We start from the raw sequence: 13,724 nt of genomic DNA on the forward strand, positions 1-13,724 counted from the left end.
AAAGAAATGACCGGTTAGATATGTTTGTTCCCATAAGTGTCGTGTATTTCCCTTCTCAATCACCCATGGATGCTTTTGGACGTTGAATTCTGAAATAACCGAACGCCATTGAATATCAAATTCCTTTGTTGTCCACCAGGAAGCCATGCATTTTGATAATGCTGCTGTAAACTTTGGGTGACCAATGTTAGCTTGTGCATTGTGAGAAAGATGCCAAGAACATAATATGTGCTTAGCATAAGGGATAACAGATTTGATAGCCCTCTGCATTGCCCTATCCCCATCGGTGACAACTGAAATAGGTGATTTATTCATCATGGCTTCTAAAAAATTCTGTAGCACCCACTCGAAAGATTGAGACGTCTCGTCAGCGATTATGGCAGTGGCAAACACAATTGTGTTATGGTGATGATTGACACCAACAATAGGCATAATTGGTCGACCATACAAATTATCTTTGTACGTTGTGTCGAACGCAATTACATCACCGAAGCATGTGTAATCCGATCTCGATGTAGAATCCGACCAAATAAGATTATACAATGCCCCCGATTCGTCTACCGAGTATGTCATAAAAAACCCGGGATCATCATGTTTCTTATAATCAAAGTAGGCAATAAGCCCATTCACATCCCCATCGACGATTTCCTTTGCTTTACCTCTTTGAAGTGCATTATAGAGGTCTTTATGTGTAAATCCAACATTATGATAGCCCCCTGCCTACTGCGTTAAATAGTTCATTACTTGTGACGTGCCAACACCGACCTCTTTCAATGTTGTTGCCTCATCAATATCAGCCTTACTTACAGCTCTATTAGAACGCATAAATGGTGTCATAGCAGGTGTGCACAATGCATGATTATGTTTCTGATCAGACTTACTTATAACCCACTGATCGTTTGTATTTGTTGCTGTAACTACGACTCTAGCCTTACATCCTGTTTTTGTGACTGGCGTATGAGCACGTTGACGATCAACAGTATTGACTTTTGATACTCGAAACCCTTCTTTGGAACAACAAAATTCTTGTGTCTTCACATTCCCTTCCACGTCAAGCCGTGTTGTTCCCTTACGTGCACTAAACCCATGTTCCCGTGCGAATCCCTTGTAAAAGTACCAAGCTTGATCACGTGAACAGAAGAGCTGACCAACCAATCTGTCAGATTCATCAACATTATGTACTTCATGGCATTCCTCGGTTGGCTTAACAATGTCTACATCAGTATTATCCATGGCAAAAATTTTGTTGTGCAAGTTCAGTGGTCCAGGAGTTGATGAAGATGTAAGCAAAGGTTCATTTTGAACATGTTTCAGTCGTGCTGCTTTCAATAGGATGTGGTATTGGTAGTGGTAGTTAAAGGGTGGGTACAACATTAAATTCGCAGTACATATTTAGGTATGTACAATAACTACAAGTATATATTATCATTAAATTTAGGAATGTACAATAACTACATATTTAGGTATGTACAATAACTACATATTTAGGTATGTACATCTTTTGAGTGAGTTTTAAGATATTAATTTAGTAATTATAGGCGTCTAATGATTTATTTTTTACGTTACGGTATATATTATTATTAAATTAAAAACAATAAACATATATATTACATATTTATTATTATCTTTGGTTAATATTGTTAAATTTAAATACTAAATAATATTTTATAAAATATCAAAACAATCAAATAATTTTTTGTGTAAATGAAATTATTAAATTAATATTGTAGGTGGAAAACATGAAACACTATTAAAAAAATTGAAACATAAATTACATAACTTTAAAAAAGTATCGATCCTTTTTATAAAAAGTATGAACACTTTCAATATAATAGGTAAAAATATGATGTAATAGGTAGCGCTTATATAATGTAATAGGTAGCGTTTATATAATGTAATAGGTAGTGCTTATATTGTAAAGTATCTATCCTTTTTATAAAAGTGTCCATACTTTTTTCACTGTGGAAAACATTAATTTAAGGTTATCTTTTGAGTGAGTTTTAAGATATTAATTTAGTAATTATAGGCGTCTAATGATTTATTTTTTACGTTACGATATATATTATTATTAAATTAAAAACAATAAACATATATATTACATATTTATTATTATCTTTGGTTAATATTGTTAAATTTAAATTCTAAATATTATTTTATAAAATATCAAAACAATCAAATAATTTTTGTGCAAATGAAATTATTAAATTAATATTGTAGGTGGAAAACATGAAACACTATTAAAAAAAATTGAAACATAAATTACATAACTTTAAAAAAAGTATAGATCCTTTTTATAAAAAGTATGGACACTTTCAATATAATAGGTAAAAATATGATGTAATAGGTAGCGCTTATATAATGTAATAGGTATCGTTTATATAATGTAATAGGTAGTGCTTATATTGTAAAGTATCTATCATTTTTATAAAAATGTCCATACTTTTTTCACTGTGGAAAACATTAATTTAAGGTTATCTTTTGAGTGAGTTTTAAGATATTAATTTAGTAATTATAGGCGTCTAATGATTTATTTTTTACGTTACGATATATATTATTATTAAATTAAAAACAATAAACATATATATTACATATTTATTATTATCTTTGGTTAATATTATTAAATTTAAATTCTAAAAATTATTTTATAAAATATCAAAACAATCAAATAATTTTTTGTGCAAATGAAATTATTAAATTAATATTGTAGGTGGAAGACATGAAACACTATTAAAAAAATTGAAACATAAATTACATAACTTTAAAAAAGTATCGATCCTTTTTATAAAAGTATGGACACTTTCAATATAATAGGTAAAAATATGATGTAATAGGTAGCACTTATATAATGTAATAGGTAGCGTTTATATAATGTAATAGGTAGTGCTTATATTGTAAAGTATCTATTCTTTTTATAAAAGTGTCCATACTTATTTCACTGTGGAAAATATTAATTTAAGGTTATCATTTGAGTGAGTTTTAAGATATTAATTTAGTAATTATAGGCGTCTAATGATTTATTTTTTACGTTACGATATATATTATTATTAAATTAAAAACAATAAACATATATATTACATATTTATTATTATCTTTGGTTAATATTGTTAAATTTAAATTCTAAAAATTATTTTATAAAATATCAAAACAATCAAATAATTTTTTTGTGCAAATGAAATTATTAAATTAATATTGTAGGTGGAAGACATGAAACACTATTAAAAAAAATTGAAACATAAATTACATAACTTTAAAAAAAGTATCGATCCTTTTTATAAAAAGTATGGACACTTTCAATATAATAGGTAAAAATATGATGTAATAGGTAGCACTTATATAATGTAATAGGTAGCGTTTATATAATGTAATAGGTAGTGCTTATATTGTAAAGTATCTATTCTTTTTATAAAAGTGTCCATACTTATTTCACTGTGGAAAATATTAATTTAAGGTTATCTTTTGAGTGAGTTTTAAGATATTAATTTAGTAATTATAGGCGTCTAATGATTTATTTTTTACGTTACGATATATATTATTAAATTAAAAACAATAAACATATATATTACATATTTATTATTATCTTTGGTTAATATTGTTAAATTTAAATTCTAAAATTATTTTATAAAATATCAAAACAATCAAATAATTTTTTGTGCAAATGAAATTATTAAATTAATATTGTAGGTGGAAGACATGAAACACTATTAAAAAAATTGAAACATAAATTACATAACTTTAAAAAAAGTATCGATCCTTTTTATAAAAAGTATGGACACTTTCAATATAATAGGTAAAAATATGATGTAATAGGTAGCACTTATATAATGTAATAGGTAGCGTTTATATAATGTAATAGGTAGTGCTTATATTGTAAAGTATCTATTCTTTTTATAAAAGTGTCCATACTTATTTCACTGTGGAAAATATTAATTTAAGGTTATCTTTTGAGTGAGTTTTAAGATATTAATTTAGTAATTATAGGCGTCTAATGATTTATTTTTTTACGTTACGATATATATTATTATTAAATTAAAAACAATAAACATATATATTACATATTTATTATTATCTTTGGTTAATATTGTTAAATTTAAATTCTAAATATTATTTTATAAAATATCAAAACAATCAAATAATTTTTTGTGCAAATGAAATTATTAAATTAATATTGTAGGTGGAAGACATGAAACACTATTAAAAAAAATTGAAACATAAATTACATAACTTTAAAAAAAGTATCGATCCTGTTTATAAAAAGTATGGACACTTTCAATATAATAGGTAAAAATATGATGTAATAGGTAGCACTTATATAATGTAATATGTAGCGTTTATATAATGTAATAGGTAGTGCTTATATTGTAAAGTATCTATCCTTTTTATAAAAGTGTCCATACTTATTTCACTGTGGAAAATATTAATTTAAGGTTATCTTTTGAGTGAGTTTTAAGATATCAATTTAGTAATTATATGTATTTAATGATTTATTTTTTTATGTTACGGTATATATTATCATTAAATTAAAAAAAATAAACATATATATTACATATTTATTATTATCTTTGGTTAATATTGTTAAATTTAAATTCTAAATATTATTTTATAAAATATCAAAACAATCAAATAATTTTTTGTGCAAATGAAATTATTAAATTAATATTGTAGGTGGAAAACATGAAACACTATTAAAAAATTGAAACATAAATTACATAAATTTAAAAAAAGTATCGATCTTTTTTATAAGAAAGTATAAACACTTTCAACATATTATAATGTAATAGGTAAATTTGCAATGCTATCGGTATAAATATATCGGTTTACTTATAAAATAGGTTAATATAAGCGCTACATATTACATTATATAAGCGCTACCTAGTATGTTATTATACTTTATAATATTTTCGATTAAATAATATAACATAACCGATCTAAATTTTAACCGGTCACTTATTTAACCGATCACGTCATATATTAACCGTTTTTTAGACGCCGTACCGCATACCGTGGTATCATCGGTAGGAGAATCCCCCCGAGAATGACAGCGTCCGCCAGCATAACGCTTCGGTTCCCGAAATTAGGGAGATTCCTGAAAGTGATATCTCTAGGGAGAATCATATTAATCACGTGTATGGGAATGATAATATCATTATGAGCCAAGCTGACGTATCTGGGAATTCGTGAGATTTGGGGCATTAAATTAATACGATGGTAATATGGCTTATCCAACTTCTCGTCCAATGGATCGTTCTCTAAATGGCTCTGTTTTGAAAATCGGATCGGATCGGTCAGTTCAACCGGTTCAATCGGAAATCGTTGCTTAATTCGGTTCAATCTAAATCGGTTGAACTGCTATAAGTGAATCGGCCAGAACTGCAGAACCGTTCGAACTGGACCGGATGAAAACCGAAAAAAAACCGAGAAAAATCGGGATTTTTGTTTTTTTAAAAAAAAATAAACCAAACAACATCGTTTGTTAAACGAGCCAAGTCGAACTCGAGTATTGCTGAACTCTACTCGAACTGTAAAACTTTAAAAGGAAGCTCAACTCAACTCAAACTCACAAGCTAAAAATTATCAAGTTCAACTCAAACTCGAAATATAATATTGAAACTTGAACTCAAAAAGGCTTGAACTCAAAAAAAAAATTAGAAACTCGATTGAAGCCTAAAATTCGAGCTTGATTGAAGTGAAAGAATAGTTCACTCAATGTTCACCAAAAGACTCCATGATTTTGAATGCCAAATTACCTCTATTATTTATAGAAGTTAGTTGTGATGGGCTTCTATGTTTCTTAGCAATGTGAGATTGTTTTGTTCTCATATTTTTACTCTTTAGACTTTTGGGATGCTCTTCTATGTTTCTTAGCTATGTGGGATTGTTTAAAAAAAATTAAATCAAACAATATCATTTTGTTATGATTTTTTAACCCCAAATTTATTTTTTAATTATAGTTATATAATTTTATTTATTATTTAATATGTTCTACCTTAAATATTATGTTGTAGTTAATTTGAATCATTTTGTTTCACTTGATTTTATGATTTTTAACTTATATATGTTATGACTTGCTTTGAATATGACTTGTGATATAAAAAATTATTTTTTATTAAATATTTTTGATATTTTTATTTAATTTTTTTAAATAATTATGACGTCGTCCGGTTCTTCCGACCTGTCAGACCAATTCGACCGGTTGAACCAGTGAACCGATAGCATGACCGGTTCGCTAACCGGTCCGGTTCTGAAAACCATGCTAAACGGGGACACATGGAGCCAATAAAAACTATTGGGCCAACAAGTTAAGAGTATTGTGAGTTAATCCTCAAGAAAAACCCCCGGAATTAAAAAATATCAATCCTAATGCGGAGATGGTTCCTGATAGTTTTGCAGAGTCGAGCATGATAGTCGTTCAACCAACTGAAAACAGATTAAAAAATTCAATTAGAAAGGACGGTTTATTGTCTGATGAAATTTCTCTACCTAGAATCTCCTCATCTCAATCAATAGGCGCTGAAGGTCTTAAACCTTCTTACAGACACATTCTAAGAAGACGAATTTGAGAATCCCTTGAAGAATCGATTCAATCACTGCATGAAGCTACTTCAACTCCATTTTTAGAGAATCTGAGTAGAGAGAATGAAGCTACGGCAGTTTAGGAGATAAGTAAAATCCTGGAAATTTCTTTCAAAAGGGTAGGGAGGCTGTCATGAAGAGAATGTGTGAAATAGAAGAGGACTTTCAGAGCAATAGGTAACAAGTCTGTTCTCCTAAGGGTTCTTCTAAGCTTTCAATTATGACGAATCTATCTAATGTTTTATGGAATATCAGGGGGTTAGGTAGAAATAAAGTTAAGAGGGATTATTTTTCAATAGAAACTGATGATGATATTTCTTTAGGAAACTAAAATTGCGAAATTCCTTTTTTCTTTCGAAAATTATGGAACAAGGCCAGAATTGGGAAAATTTCCTCTCCATCCAATGGTGCGACAAGAGGTCTTATTTGTATGTGGGATGGAGAAATTTTTGTAACCTCGAATCAATTTGTATCGTAGAGGTTTACGACTGCTATATGACACCTGAAATCTGGAAACTTTTAGTACGATTTTATGAATGTGTATGGGACTTTGGTGGAGTCAGAAAAGAAGACATTCTTTGAGGAATTGCTTATATTCTTGGAAAAGTTTTGTATCCCTTAGATATTGAGAGGGGATTTCAACGTCGTTCTTATATGAAAGAGAAGAGAGGGCTTTCTGTAAACTTGGCTACTATGGAATGTTTTAGAAAATTCATCTAGGATGCTTAGTTAGTGGACCTTCCATTTAGAGGGGGTCTTTCACTTGGAGTAACCACCGTGATCCATCAATTATGGTGAGAGTCAGCCATTTCCTGGATAGTGGGTAGTTTCTCACCACAATGCCATAACGCTTGTGAATGATGGTTATGATTGGGGTCTCAAGCCTTTCAAAATTTTAGTTACTTGATAGAAGAAGAGGGTTTCACGAGAATTATGATCGAGAGCTTCAAATGTCAGAAAACTAACAAGGTTGGGGTGATGAAGCTCCTCAAAGGTTCCAAAAAAGCAATCAAAGACTAGAAAGGTAAGTGTAAAAGACTTCATTTCTAAATCGGAAAAAAAATCAGGACACTGAACATAAGGTGTAGTGTGGACTGATAGGATCAGAACTGTGGAATGAGCTAAGAAATGAGAAAAGGGCCTGGCTACAAAATACCAGGCTGCGTTGGTTCAAGGGTGAAGATCGGACCACCCGATTTTTCCATATCACAGCTTCTCATAGGTGTAGGGCAGACTTGCTGAATTGTATTAGGAATAAGGGTGCAATCATTTCAAACCCAAGGGATTAAAGACTAGTGCTTATGATTTTTTTCCCTCCAAATCCTACAATTCCAAGAATGTTTGGGAGGTGAAAAGTATAAATCTAAACGTCTGAAAAATATCAATAGAGTATAAATCGACGATGGAGCCGCCTATTTAGAAGAGGAAGTTTCGAGGCCGATTAGTCATTAGACAATAACAAGGCTATTGACCTGGATGGTTCTATATGTATTTTTTCAAAAGGTTCTGGCCTTACTTAAAGGCCTTCGTATTGATTTTTTTGAAGATTTCTACCATGGAAAAGGTGGGAGGAGGGTGTGAACTATTCCTTTATTACTTTAATCCTGAAGAAGACCAATCTGGAATATCTGATGACTCTTGGCCTATCAGTTTGGTAGGTGGAATTTATAAAATCTTGTCGAAGGTTTTGGCTGGAAGACTCCATTTTTGCGCAAATAATATAATCAACAAATCTCAATTCGCTTTCATACCAAAGAGATAAATTTTAGACTGCTCCTTCATTACGAATGGATGTATTGACGAATTAGTAAAGAAGATGACTAAGGGTATAATGTTTGAAGTTGGTTTCAGAATAGCTTACGACACAATGGACCGACATTTCCTAATTCGAATAATGAAGGAAATAAATTTCGAAGATAGATAGTGTGATTGGATATTCAGATGTATCTCCTCCGCATCAATAGCAATGTTGGTAAATGGGTCTCTAATTGAAAGATTTTCGATTGCTCAGGGTTTAACGCAAGGTTGCTCATTATTTACTATTTAATATTGTTGGTGAACGAATGCTATCTAAAGCATCTAGGGAAGGCCTCTTCTCCAAATTTATGGTGGGTAGTGGAGATAGATCAGTGAATATTACACATCTACAATTTGCGGGCGACTTAATGATTTTCTGTAAAGCATTGTTCGATCAGATCAAAATTTTGAAGAAGATCCTTCGAGTTTTCGAACTAGCTCCAGGGTTTTAGTTAAACTTAAAGAAAAGTAGAATCTTCGAGATAAATGTTCCAAAAGACGAGCTAGTTTCTTGGGCAAATTCTGCGGGTTGTGATGAGGGTCATTTCCCGGCTAAATACTTGGGACATCCTCTCGATCCAAAAAGAAACTCAGTAGCCCTCTGGGAACCAGTGATACAAAAGTGCAATAATCGGTTAGCCAGTTGGAAAGCAAATGAGCTATCTATTGGAGGACGCTTGGTTCTAGTGAAGTCTGTGCTGTTATCGCTTCCATTATTCTTCCTCTCCATGTTTAAGATGCCAGAGGTAGTGTATCGGAAATTGACGAGCTTCATGTCAAATTTCTAATGGGGTGAATCCGTGGAAAAGAAAAGAATCCATTGGGTAAAATGGTCTAAAGTGTGCATTCCGAGGAATCTGGGCGGACTGGGAATAGCAGATATAGCTGTCCAAAATAGTGCTCTAGTAGGAAAGTGGATTTGGAAATTCAACAACGAGAAGGATAGCCTGTGGCAGCGTGTAATTAGTTGTAAGTATAAATATGAAACTTATCGCCTCTTACCGTCTTTACCTTTTCAAAACCGAACATCGTGGGTGTGGAAAGGTGTGGTAAAATCCTTTTTTGGCGAAGATAATATATGAAGATGCCTGAGAGAGAACTTCATTATCCAAGTAGGTGATGGGAGGTCCATACTATTTTGGGATGATCCATTGCTGTTCGATACCTCTTTGGAACTAAAATTCTTACGTATTTGTTCACTCTCCTATAAGAAAGATGGTCGTATTACAGATTTGGGAACAAAGGGTGCTTCGGGCTGGTCATAGAACATCAGTATAAGAAGATAGCTTTTTAAAGAACCGAAGTCGTCATTCATGGCATGAGGTAAGTTTTGCCGTTCATTTTGGTTCTATTTGGCACCTTATTCCCTTTGTTATCTTGTGGTCAGTGTGACTCTTTAGAAATGATACGGTTTTTTGAAATAGCCGAATAACTTTCCACCAATTATTATTCCTAGCAAAACTCCGGCTAGCTACTTGGTTTAAAGTGAAGCAACCGAATGCCAATTTATTTGTGGAGGATATAGTTGCTAACCCACCCTTGCCAGACAGTTTCTGTTGGACTCAAATCCAACGTGGTTACATCTTGGAAAGCTCCCCCTGCTAGCTTTATCAAACTAAATGTGCACGGAGCGATGTTAAAGAGTGGATTAGCTGGTGGCATTGGGGGATATTTAGGAATAAGGATGGATCGATCCTTGGATCTTTTTTGGAACCAGTCGACCAAGGCCCTCTAGTACTAGCAGAACTCCCAGAGTCAAAATATGACTTGGATTTGTGTTTTCTCCTCAATAGAGATCCCATTCCCGGACTCATTGTAGAGCGCGATAGCAAGCTGGAGGCGGAATGGGTTTTCAAAACCTATACTTGCCCTTCAGGTTTTGAAGTCTAGTTCGAGGTATTGCCGAAATCATTTGTTCTAAGAATGTCATCCTATGGCATATTTCAAGAGTGTGTGTAATTTAGAAGCTGATTTACTCACGAAACAGGGAATAGGCTAACTGTGGATTTTTTCTTGTAAGTCTGAATTATCATTGGGTATTTATAGTGTATTGCAGGGGTCGTAGGAGATCATTCTGACATCTAGTAAGGCTTTGTTGGTTGTAAGTTACCTTTGGCTTCTTGTTAAATTTTAATAAAAGTTTTTTTTGGCACTCTTTTTATTTGAGTATGATGAGGGTTTTTTAACGAGGCCTTCATTCCTATAAAATAAAATGCACTTAAAATAAAGATGATTTTCATTAACTAGTTTTCATATATCCTAATATGTTTTTTAAAGGATTTTCATAACTTGTTGCAGATTCTGAATCCATTTGTCATTTATTACTTCAAAATGATAACGCCAAAGCCAATCAAACCGACAGTATTCTGAGTTTTGTGAACCACAAGTGCCTCATCTGCTCTCAACCGCAATTCCAAGCTCGCAGCCGTTTCTTTTACTCAGGTTTCAGTCTCAGCGAAGCACTGCAGACCAACCAAATTCGTAAAATGATTTGCATAAACATCAAAACCTTAAATGGAACCTGCAACTGATTTTACCTATTGATGCAGTATCGCTTTCCCGTAGGCGGCGGACCATCGTCGAAGACATGGCCAAGATGAGCACTGCAAGTAGCGCAAACAACTTCTTCGCGAGGCATAAAAATTATGGACAGATCTAAATTTGACTTGACGTTCTTTCCTATAGGTTGATAATATGAGGGCCAGCCAGTTCCGCTATCAAACTTTGTCGATGATCTGGATGTTGAGGATCACGGTGCCATAGGTTTAATTCGTATTTTTCCTCAGTAATTCTTAAAATAAACCAAGACTTACTCGAAAAGAGGTGTGTCACAACATATGCAGTGATAGGTTCCGGATGTTTTCGTGTTCCAGTATTCCCTGCATCGAAAACAATGATGCAGAAGTTGAACCTGAAAAGCAGTAAATGTTCCATGAACAGAAAGAACATACCCCGTGAAAGCTCTTTCGGTCCCTTTCTGTCGAGTAATATAAAACTGCTCAGGCGAAAGCCTCTTCTTCCATTCTTCGTTACTTAAAGAAGCATAGTCAACTGCAGAGGACTCTGAAAGGGATGGACCATCAATATCTGAAGCAACAAACTCAATTCAGATTTTCCCCCCTAAAGAAAATATTCAAAGAAAAGGAAATACCTTGAACGTTGTCGGGTCTTTGGGAAGAAGCAGAAGAACCCATTGATCGAACTAAGAAGGGACTTTTCTGGGTTTATTAAGAGCACTAGAAGCCTTTAATTTGGGACTGAAAAAGATTTGGGTTTTCAAATGAATATATGTTCCTGTGCTTAGACAGTGGACGGCCATGGTTGCGTAGCAAACATAATGCTGATTCTCTCGAATGTGTCAAATAGTTTATATTCATTTGATTTTTGAAAATGGAAATATATATATCCAACGGTTGAAACTGGGAAATGGAAGTCGTGGATGATTGCCATGAAAGAGATGCAAGAAGAGGATATGGACTACCCACGTTCACCACTAGCTCCACTCTGGACAATATATCATGCACTAATATATTCTGTAATTTATTTCTCTAAATTATTTTCTCTGTCTCAGATATATATTTACGTCACAAGCTTTGAACTCCTTTTTCTTCCATATCTTTCCTCATAATTTGAAGTATACTATATTCTTGTTTAATTCGTTTTTCTTCTTTTTCATATGAAGTTATGAATGGTTTTATCTATTTTTTTATTATGTTCTTTTGTCTAGGGTTGAACATTCGATCGAATCGAGTCGAATTGGATTAAAAAAAAATTAAGTTATTCGAGTTGAAGAATCTTATTTTATAAGTCGAACTTAATTTAATTTTTTTCCGAATTGAGTCGAGTTTAAGAAATTCTAGTCTAGTGATTCAAATTTTTATATTAATTTTATTATAATTATTTATATTATTATGACAATGATTGGTTTTTTTTCTAGAAAACAAAAAACAAAAGTTTATCTAGTTATGCTTGTGCTTTCCGTATGTACTATCTCCTTTATCGGTTCTAGGGGCGAGTTAGCTATTGAAGTCTGTTAAACTACCAGCAATTAAGAGAACATAATGGTGTTTATTTATGAAAAGTATCCATGCCTCACTCAGTACACTAACGTTGCTTTATATACAACCCATGCATGCAATGCTGCAGTCAGTGCAATCTGTTATAACCCTAACAGACTGCCTAACGATCTAACAACCTCAACCACCATACATTGACACGTGTACCTACTGCTAACATACTAATATTGCTAACATTCCCCCTACTTTGTTCGGTATTATGTTCTTGAGCATAAACACACCCCAATTTTCTCACGAAAAACCTCAAATGTTACTTTGGACAAAGGCTTGGTAAACCCGTCTGCAACTTGATGAGCTGCAGGTACATAATTTACACACAACTGCTCAGCAACCACCTTCTCATGGATAAAATGCACATCAAGATCGACATGTTTCAATTGTTCATGATAAACAGGATTGACACTCATTGCCACAACTCTTGTATTATCACACCAGACAATTAACTTCCCGCGCTGCTTCAACTCGAGGTCAGTTAAAAGTGCACTCACCCAAGTAACTTCTGCAGCAATATCAGCTAAACTCTTATATTTGGCCTCATTGTGAACCGAGAAACACGCTTCTATTTCTTGGAAGTCCATGCAACTAAGTGTTTTCCAAGAAATACACCATAACCAGAAATCAATCTCTGATTAGTCACACTTGTTCCCCAGTCTGCATCAGCAAATACTAATACTGTCAACCCTGAATCAGAAGCTGAAAACATCAACATGTAGTCAATTGTACCAGCAAGATAGCAGAGAATGAGTTTCACAGCAACCAAATGGCCTTCGCGAGGAACATGCATAAACTGAGCTACCTTTCCAACACTAAAAACAAGATCTGGTTTACTATGAAAAACATAAAGCAAAGACCTAACAATGCTACGATACATACTAGAATCAACAAGTAACTCACCATCTTAAGCTAGTTTGGACGTAAGAACCATAGGCGTAACGCATGGCGTAGAACCCTTCATGCCGACCTTCTTCAAAAGTTCCATAATGAACTTCTTTTGACTGAGCAGCAAGGAGCCAGAACACCGTTTCACTTCTAACCCTAAAAAATAACTGCAGGACCAACAGTAGATTCAACTGCAGCAACACCATTATGAGTGGATGCACTAGAGAAACCAATTACATCATCTTCAAATGAATCCAAACCATAAATATTAGCAGTATTGTCACTAGTCATACTAGGAATAGTTCTCTGGCTAGACTACTGTAGAGAAGCTGACATAGAACTTGGAAAACTAGTTACACCACATTGTGCATCCATTCCATAACTGTAGTGAGCACCAAGGCC

The 13,724-nt window shown here is 33.1% G+C and overlaps 1 pseudogene; it reads right to left on the reverse strand.

Annotated features, from left to right (window-relative positions):
- Nucleotides 1-10,585: 10,585 nt before the first annotated feature.
- Nucleotides 10,586-11,713, reverse strand: LOC120174079 (annotated as a pseudogene).
- Between the last annotated feature and the right edge of the window lie 2,011 nt (nucleotides 11,714-13,724).

The sequence above is a fragment of the Hibiscus syriacus genome, unplaced genomic scaffold, assembly GCF_006381635.1.
Source record: "Hibiscus syriacus cultivar Baekdansim isolate YM2019G1 unplaced genomic scaffold, ASM638163v2 tig00112000_pilon, whole genome shotgun sequence".
Classification (NCBI taxonomy): domain Eukaryota; kingdom Viridiplantae; phylum Streptophyta; class Magnoliopsida; order Malvales; family Malvaceae; genus Hibiscus; species Hibiscus syriacus.